Source organism: Mycteria americana, chromosome 2 (genome assembly GCF_035582795.1).
Source record: "Mycteria americana isolate JAX WOST 10 ecotype Jacksonville Zoo and Gardens chromosome 2, USCA_MyAme_1.0, whole genome shotgun sequence".
Classification (NCBI taxonomy): Eukaryota; Metazoa; Chordata; class Aves; order Ciconiiformes; family Ciconiidae; genus Mycteria; species Mycteria americana.
Window position 1 is genome coordinate 86,782,905 of NC_134366.1, and position 12,040 is coordinate 86,794,944.

Below are 12,040 nucleotides of genomic sequence, written 5' to 3' on the forward strand. Positions count from 1 at the left end.
ATTTATTTGAAAAAAAAAGATATTACCAAGTCTGAAGATAAAATGAAAATTAAATTTCTTAGTAAGTCAGTGACAGTTGAAGCACTGGCATGTATACAGTTTGACTTGGCTCAAATAATGTATCATTGGCAAGAATGGTCATTGAGCGTTCTTTTGCCTTTCGTTTCCCCTCTTAATAGGCATGAATCAGCTCTACAATCAAAGCAGTAAGTAGCACACAAATCAAAACCAAACAAAATTCCCCAAACACATAAGCAAAATCAAGTAAAACCTCTCTTTGTCATGCTACTGACTTCTTCATGTTAGAATTGTAAGCTATCAGGCTGAAAAATGGAAATTAATCTAAACTTGGGTAGCAAGAATGTATCTGCAAATGTCTCACATTATGAAAAAAATGCCCTAAGTAGCACAAAATACATTTGCATATGTGTATAAAGTAAACAAAGATGTATTAAAAAAAAAAAGAGTGCTATCGTAGCGGATGACTGAAAATGTACAATTTAAAGAAAGGGATTATAAGTAAGGATATGATATGTTCTGACAATGGAACAGCAGTGATATAGGCTAAACGGTGTGCTCACCTAAGTGTGTGTTTCAAGTAACTTCCATTAATATACTCAGTAAGAACAGGAGTCACTCCAAGTTATTTCAGCTAAGAAATATTTCTACTAACTGTCACTAATGTCATTCCCAACACATTGCTAGAGAATAAGTCAGCCACTGCTCTCCTACAAGACCCTTGCCTCAGGTTAGAATAACTATCAAATTATCTGTCTCTCTCTACTGCGGGATGGAAGATAACTTGGGCTGGAAACAAATGAGTGCAACTGAGCGTACGCTTGCAAGAATTTTAAGCTAGCATTTGTGCATTTCCTATTCAGCAAAAACAGTGAATTATGTGCTTAGCATCTGGCTGTGTTTGGTCCTGTGACTGTTCGTTGTTATAACCTCCTTTTTTAGGTTAGTAGCCAGACTGTATTTTTACAATAGTTTTACCTTATGACCCTAAGGCAATGTTCTGGCCTGGATGGGGCCCTGCAACATGGGTAAATGTGCCACTAGTACTAGCAGTGCTCTGTAAATCCAGTTTGCTTGATGATCCATGAGAACCTATGGGACTAATTTTTTCTTTCACAGTTTTTCTATTTCATTAGGTTTGACTGAACCTTGTTACTTACAGTCTATTAGTTCATAGCAGTTGAGTATATAAGACCATACCAAGATTTTTAGTCCCACAGAAGTTGCAACTGTATATTCATCAACATTTTAACAATACACCAAATTACAAATTTCAGATTAATTATTTTGGTATTTAAAATTAAATTAGTGGTTTTGTTCCAACATTCAATAAATTAGTGGATTACAGGAAGGAGCAATATTAGTGCTAGTGTTGAAATTTTAACATTCAGACACCACTGAATTTCAAGAATGAGGGCACTAATTTACACATGCAAAGGCATACACATACAAAGTAAAATTCAAAAAGGTGAAGTTGTGCCAGGATTTTAACAAATAACCATCAAACCTTTCAAAGATAAAAGCAATTAAAATTGTCAATGTTATACTTGAACTGAAGTTATATGTGTAATTGTTGACACAGTAGAATGTAAATAATGCAGGAAAATCTCTGCCATTGCTACCTGCCATTTGGTACATGACATACAGTTATAGCAGCTTTTAATCATGTTTGACCTTTATATTTTTATCCTGTGTGCTGGTTTTGGCTGGAATAGAGTTAATTTTCTTTGTAGTATCTGGTATGGGGCTATGTTTTGGATTTGTGCTGAAAACAGTGTTGATAATACAGAGATGTTTTAGTTGTTGCTAAGTAGTGCTTATACTAAATCAAGGACTTTTCAGCTCCCCATGCTCTGCCAGGTGCACAAGAAGTTGGGAGGGGGCACAGCTGGGACAGCTGACCCAAACTGACCAAAGGGCTATTCCATACCACATGACGTCATGCTCAGTATATAAAGCTGGGGAAGAAGAAGGAAGGGGGGACATTCAGAGTGATGGTGTTTGTCTTCCCAAGTAACCATTACGTGTGATGGAGCCCTGCTTTCCTGGAGATGGCTGAACACCTGCCTGCCCATGGGAAGCAGTGAATGAATTCCTTGTTTTGCTTTGCTCGCGTGCGCGGCTTTTGCTTTACCCATTAAACTGTCTTTATCTCAACCCACAAGTTTTTTCACTTCTACTCTTCTGATTCTCTCTCCCATCCCACCGGACGGGAGGGTGAGTGAGCGACTGTGTGGTGCTCAGTTGCCAGCTGGAGTTAAACCACGACATCCTGTCATGGCAAAACAGTTATCTCAATGCAGGGTTAAATCTATTAGAGCTGGTGGAGTCTTTCAAACCACTGGTAGAAGGAAAACAAGCCACTTGTTTTTTACAGCGTACTCTTTGGACCAGTTGAAAACAGGGCCCCATCACGCTGATCACTGCACAAACATAGAAGACAGTGATTGCTTTGAATTATTTGCAGACTAAGGAGAAAATACAGTCTTATACAGAGGGAAAGGAGAATAAAACAGAAGTAGTTTGGAACAGCAGAGTGGAAACAAACATTCTGCTCTCTCCATAAGTTTACTTATTTGCAGGTGGAACATATCTAATGCCCAGTTTTCCAATGTGCGCTTTCAATTTGAAATATTAAAGTGAATTTCAGAAAAACAAAATTGTTGTTTTGCCTCTATTTTCTTTGCCATGATCACTGTCAAAATCTTAACCACCATTTTTTTCAACAATTTAGACCAGATCTAAAATGGGTGACTTTGTCTCCCACACCTTTTAGTCAAATGGGAGGAAATCTTAGCATAACTAGATAATTTTCCACATACTGAAAGAGACAAGATCATTAAAGACACATTCTAACAGAGACAAAATTATTATGATTTCAAGTGAAAATATTCCAAAGTAATAAAAGGGAAAAGAACCACCCCCAAAACAGACCCTAAAATATCTATTAATTAAAACAGCTGTGACCATTGTAAATTACTTTTCACTGACAGAAAATTTTCCACACATAGTCCACTTTTGTGGAGACTAAATAATGACTTTTCTTTTTGGTATATACATATCTAACATAGATCCTGCTGTTATTTGAATCTGAATCCAATGTTTTGTGGTTAGAGACCTATTAGTTTCAGACAAACTTTGCAGAAGTTGTATTTATACAGGCAGTGTTGACTGCTTTGAAGTAAAATGTATTTAGTGTCTTTCAAATTTAAATATCTTTCTCACTAAGTGGCTTAGTTCTGCACCCTCTCAGTTAATACCAAAAGATCAATTTGGCTTTCATCTTGAAACACTAATGGCATTACTGACATAGAAACAAGCTTGAATTCTTCTAGTAAGTTGGATGAGAGTCATTGGCATCTTCCATCAAAGGCAAGCCACTGGAGCTTCTAAATCCATGAAAATAAATACATTCTCACCATGGTACTACTAATCTACTCAGGAGAGCCATCTGAGGTCCTGGGAAGTACATCTAAAGAGCAGAATGGAAATTTATCAAGTGTTTCGGCAATAACATACTTGTAAAAGTATCACCAAAGGCTGGCCTGTGTTCTGGGTAGAACTCTTGTCACTTTGTGTGTTTATAAATGAGGGATATTACTGTTACCTTGTATCAATCTTTTCCATCATAATTTCAAAGGTTTTTAGTCAGCTTTAGCAAATTGTGTAGACAGTTGATATTTTGATTGAAACAACCACATGCAGTCATTCGCTTTCTAGTACAGAAAGGAGCACAGGGCAGTGACTATTCACAGAGCAATCAAGTTTTAAATCTCTTTCAGTCAAAAAATTATTAAAATCATAGCTACCAACCTTGAAAGGCCAAAGGATCCAGATATTTCTTTCTGTTGCTGAACCCCAAAATTCCCATTATGAAATAAACCTCTGAAATCTTAGTGGCTTTTGTATGAAACCAAATGGGAAATTTAAAGGAGTAAAAATTATGTATGTAAGATTAATATATTTCAGGACTACCTTATTATTTGAAACTCAAAGTAAGAGTATTAAAAACTCTTCTAGGCAAAACTTAGAAGCAGAATACAAGCATGCAATGGATACAAAGCTCATTTAAAAAAAATAATAAAAATAATCCTCCCTTGAAAACTCTCATGACCACTTTGAACTCGAATGCCACTAGTTCTTCAGCTCCTACTAGCAAATCCTATATGTCAAAGGCCAATTATCCAAGCAAAGACACTGAATCCAGAGATTGGAAAGTGAGGTAGCATAAACTGCAGTTACTCAGTGAAAGAGTGGTAAGACTATGACATGGTAGCAGCAGCACTGGTTTCTGGGAAGGACAGTGTGAGCAGATTAATTAATCTTTGTTATTCTCGGAGTGTAACCTCCGAGTGCACATGGTGCTATTGTGAGATGTTTGACAGACACATTTTCTTTTAGAGGGCCTGCAAGGGTCACCAGCACAATGGTTGCAGATTAGGAAAATTAAAATATTGTAAGCATCTGCACTGAAGTAAGTGAGGCTACATGCCTTAAAAATACCATGTATTGCCAGGCTTCTGTCTTAGGTATTTACAGTTGAAGCACACGGGCTATGAAGCAGTGCAGCAAACAAAGCAGGGCAGGATTCCCTTTCAGTGGAGTTGTTGGAAGATTCTGGTACTGCTCAGAAAATATGAGCCTTTTTCTAGTGTACATTTGTCAATTTACAGAACTTCTGTTCAGGTAACCGTGAAACAGAAGAACCAGTATGTGCACTGATAAATATGTTAACATATTCCTTACAGAAATTGTGATTTGAAATATCCTTGATAGAGGTTTACTTAAACATATGTTTTCAGATAGACCATAAACAGGAGGATGAAGTGCGGTAGAGAAAATCTAATAAAATAAATGAAGCCAAAATAGCCTTCTTGTATTTGTCAGCCACAAACCGTTCTGGTGGTTTGGAACTCATTTCCAAGCTGACATGTCTGCCTACAGCTGCATACACTTCTATGGGCAATTTTTAATTTTTTTTTTTTGAGAAGTATTAAACTAACAGAGGAAACAATTCAACTCTGACTACAGATGATACACTGAATAGTTCTTCAGTCAATTCACAGGAACACGCAGCTAATGAAAAGCCAGAAACCCAAAACATGATTTGTGACACAATGTTCCAAAAAATAAAAAAAATCACTTTCAGCCTGGGACCATCCTTATTTTTCATTATTGTAGGCATATGAATGAAATTCAGATGAAAATATATTCTATTTATACAAAACTGACAGTTACTGCAGGATGCGCTTTTCCAGATGTTCAAAAGTGATCAAGTGGAAGTCAATTGCACTACAAGTGAAAAGCCTGTTTCATCTTTTCTATCATATATGGTAAACTCTTTTATCTAAAGGTTTAGAACATGCATTCTTTTGTAGGATCATTCTGTTTGTGTATCCAATCTGTAACTGGCAGTGACAGTAATGTGTGAATAACAACATAACATGCTTATATACTGGTTCAGGAGTTACGTTTGAGGATTTAAAACTTTTCTTCACTAGCTGCTTGCCCAAACACTATTTTCCAGTGATTTTCTCTTTTCTGAATAATTTTTAACTATTAATGTTCTTATTCAACTCCCAACCATATATCAATAAAAAAGGCATCACAATAGAATAAATTCTGACATCCCCAATTCATAGAGCCCCTCATACTTGAACTATTTCCAACCCTATACTAATATACCTAAGTGCTCATCTGACATTATTTCATAGTAAGTTTATGATATATTTGCTTAACACAAGGTTCAAATAAATTAATTTGATGCCTCTTCTCCAAAAATTCTACAGTTCAGACCCTCTCTGTTCTGATATATGCATTTGGTGATTTACACCTCCTGCTTCCCTCACAAAATGGAGTTCTCTACCTTGCCTTCTTCTTCCCATGCTCTTTGGGCCGGAAAGTTCTGAGATGGAAAATCCCTTCCGCTTTTACAACCTACCAAACTGGAGGAAGTGGTTTGAAAATTTTCTAAAGAAGAGAAATACACTTCCCCTATACCTTTGCTAATTAAACACTGTTAATTCTCCAGGATAAGACATCACTTAACTAGCAATTTTTTTTCTCCATACAGGCCTCCCCAGTTTCTGTACCCATTTTCCTTCAAGAAAAGCAGTGGAGATCTCTATTTCTCAACCTATTAATGCATCTTCTTCGTAGCAGAGGAATACCATCTCTCTTTCAGAATTTCCTGCTCCATACTGGTTATCTCTGAGAGCAGAATGGGAGATCCAGTGAGGCAGCCCCCACCTCTCAACTCCTTCTCATCCTGGGAATTTGGTTTAATGTAGTTCTGTTTTCTTTATCTCCTCTTCCATCTTTAGACTTAGAGCATTTGAACTTCTCTTTTGCTTCTGCCTCCCTAACCCTGGAAGTGTTTTCCTGCTAGTATTTAGTCACCATCTAGGGCAAAACGTGTCTTTCCTTTCCCAGTAGATGTTTTGCTTTTCTGAAAAAAAGGTCGTCTTTTTTGACAAAATGTTAGAGGTGTTAGTGAAGTCATATTAGGAAAAGGAAGAGGAAAGGAAAACGTACCAGGCAGATATTTAATGATAGAGTAAAAGAACAGTTGCCTTCCTTGCTAGTGCAAGGCAAGGGTCATAGTAAAGGCAAAGTTTGAGGCGAAGGGGGACCCTTCCTAAGGCGGCAAAACCGCGGCAAAACGGCGAGGGCAGAAGCGCAGGGAGAGAGGGTGCCCAGCCCCCCCGAGCAGGAAGGAGTGAGCTCCTGACGGGCGGCAGCTCTGGCTCTGCGTGGGCGAGGACACGAGTGACGGCGGCAGTTTAAAACCGAGGGAACCCGCCATTTCAGCGAAGCCACCGAGGCGAAGGGCTCCTGAGCGGAGGATCGCCCCAGGGGACCCTTCCTAAGGCGGCAAAACGGCGAGGGCAGAAGCGCAGGGAGAGAGGGTGCCCAGCCCCCCCGAGCAGGAAGGAGTGAGCTCCTGACGGGCGGCAGCTCTGACTCGGCGTGGGCGAGGACACGAGTGACGGTGGCAGTTTAAAACCGAGGGAACCCGCCATTTCAGCGAAGCCACCGAGGCGAAGGGCTCCTGAGCGGAGGATCGCCCCAGGGGACCCTTCCTAAGGCGGCAAAACGGCGAGGGCAGAAGCGCAGGGAGAGAGGGTGCCCACCCCCCCGAGCAGGAAGGAGCGAGCTCCTGGCGGGCGGCAGCTCTGACTCGGCGTGGGCGGGGACGCGAGTGACGGCGGCCAAACCCCCTCACGTACAAGAGCCGCCCCCAGGGAGCGCGAGCGACCAGGGCGTGGCGCGGCAGTTTGCGCGGGCAGGGGGCAGTCCCCCTCCTGGCTCCAGAGGGTAAGTCATCTAGTGGTCATCGCCCTCCCAGGAGAGGACCTAGCTATGGTTTCCACTCGCCCAAAAGCCATCGCCAGAAGGAATGTGGCGACCCAGACGGAGCTCCCACGCAAGCGTACAGCTGTCCAGGTCTCCGGCTGCAGGGAGTGCCTGAGCCTGTCACTCATACCAGAGGGCAGCAGAGAAAACAACTGGTTTTGGTGTGACCAGGTGGATGATCTGCTCAGCCTGGTGGCAGAGCTGAAAGAGGAAGTGGAAAGGTTAAGGAGTATCAGGGAGTGTGAGAGGGAGACAGATTGGTGGAGCCACACCCTACCGTCCCTGAGGCCAAGGCAGCAGATGGAGGCTCCACAAGAAGCAGAGGATCCCCTACCCTCTTGCCACCAAGCAGAAGGAGGGGACCTAGGAGACGGGGGGGAATGGAAACAGGTCTCTGCTCAGGGCGGCAGGCGGACCCCCGGCCTCCCTCACCTTCCCAGCTGCCCTTACACCACAGATATGGGGCTCTGGAACTTGAGGGCCAGGCAAATGAGGATGTAGGTGAAGGCCCATCCCGGAGGTTGCCTAGGGTAAACCAGCCAGCCCCACGTATTACAACTGCCTCTGTTAAGAAAAAAAGGAGGGTAATTGTCATAGGCGATTCCCTTCTGAGGGCAACAGAGGGCCCAATATGCCGGCCAGACCCATCCCACTGGGAAGTCTGCTGCCTCCCTGGGGCCCGGGTTAGGGACGTTACTAGGAAACTCCCTGGTCTGGTAGGGTCCTCTGATTATTACCCGCTATTGGTTATGCAGGTTGGCAACGATGAGGTTGCGGAGAGAAGTCCAAAAGCGATCAAAAGGGACTTCAGGGCGCTGGGGCGATTGGTTGAGGGATCAGGAGCACAGGTAGTGTTTTCCTCAATCCCATCAGTGGCAGGGAAGACTACTGAAAGGAACAGGGAAACTCACCTGCTCAACACGTGGCTCAGAGGCTGGTGCCATTGGTGGAACTTTGGTTTTTTTGATCATGGGGATGTTTACATGGCACCGGGCCTGCTGGTGATGGATGGAGTTCAGCTGTCTCAAAGGGGGAGAAGGATTCTCGCTCATGAGTTGGTGGGCCTCATCGAGAGGGCTCTAAACTAGGTTTGAAGGGGGAAGGGGATGTCACCAGGCTCACTAGAGAGGAGCCTAAGGGCGGCATGCCAATGAAATCGATAGCCCAGCTCAAGTGCATCTACACCAATGCACGCAGCATGGGCAACAAACAGGAGGAGCTGGAAGCCATTGTGCAGCAGGATAGCTATGACTTAGTCGCCATCACAGAAACGTGATGGGATGACTGTCATGACTGGAGTGCTGCAATGGATGGCTATAAGCTCTTCAGAAGGGATAGGCAAGAAGGAGAGGTGGTGGGGTGGCTCTGTATGTCAGGGAGTGTTTTGATTGTGTAGAACTCGGTGATGATGATGGTAAGGTTGAGTGCTTATGGGTAAGGATGAGGGGAAAGGCCAACAAGGCAGATATCCTGCTGGGTGTCTGTTATAGACCACCCAACCAGGATGAAGAGGCAGATGAAGCATTCTATAAGCAGCTGGCAGGAGTCTCACAATTGCTAGCCCTTGTTCTCGTGGGGACTTCAACTTACCGGACGTCTGCTGGAAATACAACACAGCAGGGAGGAAACATTCTAGGAGGTACCTGGAATGTGTGGGAGAGAACTTCCTGACACAGCTGGTAAGTGAGCCTACCAGGGGAGGTGCCTCGCTTGACCTGCTGTTTACAAACAGAGAAGAACTGGTGGGAGATGTGGTGGTTGGAGGCCATTTTGGGCTTAGCGACCATGATATGTTAGAGTTCTCAATTCTGGGCGAAGTAAGGAGGGAGGTGAGCAAAAACACTACCATGGACTTCCGGAGGGCAGACTTTGACCTGTTCAGGACACTGGTTGAGGGACTCCCTTGGGAGACAGTCCTGAAGGGCAAAGGGGTCCAGGAAGGCTGAGCATTCTTCAAGAAGGAACTCTTAAAGGCGCAGGAGCGGGCTGTCCCCATGTACCGTAAGACGAACCATCAGGGCAGACGACTGGCCTGGCTGAAGAGAGAGCTTTTGCTGGGACTCAGGAAAAAAAGGAGAGTTTACCAATTTTGGCAGAAGGGGCAGGCAACTCAGGAAGAGTACAGGGATCTTGTCAAGTCATGCAGAGAGAAAATTAGAAAGGCAAAAGCCCAGCTAGAACTCAATCTGGCCACTGTTGTAAGAGATAATAAAAAAATGTTTTTACAAATACATTAACAACAAAAAGAGAGCCAAGGAGAATCTCCCTTCTTTATTGGATGCGGGGGGGAACATTGCCACCAAGGATGAGGAAAAGGCTGAGGTACTTAATGCCTTCTTTGCCTCAGTCAGACCAGTTATCCCCAGGGTATTCAGCCCCCTGAGCTGGAAGACAGGGATGGAGACCAGAATAAATCCCCCGTAATCCTGGAGGAATCAGGTGAAGACCTATTACGCCACCTGGACACTCACAAGTCTATGGGGCCGGATGGGATCCACCCGAGAGTACTGAGGGAGCTGGCAGAGGAGCTTGCCAAGCCACTCTCCATCATTTATCAGCAGTCCTGGTTAACAGGGGAGGTCCCAAACAACTGGAGGCTTGCCAATGTGACGCCCATCTACAAGAAGGGCCGGAAGGAGGATCTGGGAAACTACAGGCTTGTCGGCCTGACCTCAGTACTGGGGAAAATTATGGAGCGGTTCATCTTGAGTGCGCTCAACAGGCATGTGCAGGCCAACCAGGGGATCAGGCCCAACCAGGGGATCAGGCCCAGTCAGCATGGGTTCACAAAAGGCAGGTCCTGCTTGACCAACCTGATCTTCTATGACCAGGTGACCCACCTAGTGGATGAGGGAAAGGCTGTAGGTGTTATCTACCTGGACTTTAGTAAAGTTTATGACACTGTCTCCCAAAGCATTCTCCTAGAGAAGCTGGCGGCTCATGGCTTGGACGGGTATACTCTTCGCTGACTAAAAAACTGGCAGGATGGTCAAGCCCAGAGAATTGTGGTGAATGGAGTTAAATCCAGTGGGCGGCTGGTCACAAGCAGTGTTTCCCAAGGCTCAGTTTTGGGGCCAGTCTTGTTTAATATCTTTATCAATGATCTGGATGAGGGGATTGAGTGTGCCATCAGTAAGTTTGCAGATGACACCAAATTGGGCGGGAGTGTCGATCTGCTTGAGGGTAGGAAAGCTCTGCAGAGGGATCTGGACAGGCTGGATTGATGGGCTGAGGTCAATTGTATGAGGTTTAACAAGGCCAAGTGCCGGGTCCTACACTTGGGTCACAGCATCCCCATGCAATGCTACAGGCTTGGGGAAGAGTGGCTGGAAAGCTGCCTGGCAGAAAAGGACCTGGGGGTGTTGGTTGACAGCTGGCTGAACATGAGCTGGCAGTGTGCCCAGGTGGCCAAGAAAGCCAACAGCATCCTGGCTGGTATCAGGAATAGTGTGGCCAGCAGGACTAGGGAAGTGATCGTGCCCCTGTACTAGGCACTGGTGAGGCCTCGTGCTAGGCACGAGGTGAGGCCTTGAATACTGTGTTCAGTTTTGGGCCCCTCACTACAAGAAGGACATTGAGTTGCTGGAGTGTGTCCAGAGAAGGGCAACGAAGCTGGTGAAGGGTCTGGAGAACAAGTCTTATGAGGAGCAGCTGAGGGAACTGGGGTTGTTGAGCCTGGAGAAGCGGAGGCTGAGGGGAGACCTTATTGCTCTCTACAACTACCTGAAAGGAGGTTGTGGTGAGGTGGATGTCAGTCTCTTCTGCCAAGTACTTAGCGATAGGATGAGAGGAAATGGCCTCAAGTTGCATCAGGAGAGGTTTAGATTGGATATTAGGAAAAATTTCTTCACTGAAAGGGTGGTCAAACATTGGAATAGGCTGCCCAGAGAGGTGGTGGAGTCACCATCCCTGGAGGAGTTCAAAAAACGTGTAGACGTGGCACTTTGGGGACATGGTTTAGTAGGCATGGAGGTATTGGGTTGACGGTTGGACTAGATGATCTTAGACGTCTTTTCCAACCTTAATGATTCTATGATTCTAAACTTACCATTGTTATGATTCTTAATTTTTTTAACTTACCTTCTTATTCCATCCTCACTTTATTCTCTCCATTAAGAGAGAATTAGATATAGAAATAAATTTATATGCACTTATTCAGGTTCATAATATTTAAACTGTTCAGCCAAGGAGGAGAAAAAAAAAAACAACACACAAAAAAAAATAGACCTTTTCTGACTACATACCAAGAGAATTAATACATTCAAAGAAGAATAGTCTTGTGATTCCTCTCATAAAATGAGGAGTCTAAGACAAATATTATTGGTCATTAAAATTCCCAGTTAGTCATAGCAGGCACTGTTTTCACTTAGTAACATTTGGCTTCTCTGAGTAATTAGAAAGGCTGATAACATCATGTAGTTGAAAAATTTGGCAACTGTCTCTATTTGAAATCCCTCAGAATCCCTCGGAGTAGGCATTTCTCTACCAAAATTTCCTGCAGCCAGGCAGTAGTGAAGAGATGTGCAATTCACAGCAGTGGCAATTTTTTTTCACACAAATCACAGAAGCTACAGGTACTTTCAAGATAGAATAAGTCTCTGGATCCTATATAATAGTCTCATTTTAAGAAGCTGATATCTAGGGGTTTGCTCCATTTAAACCTAAG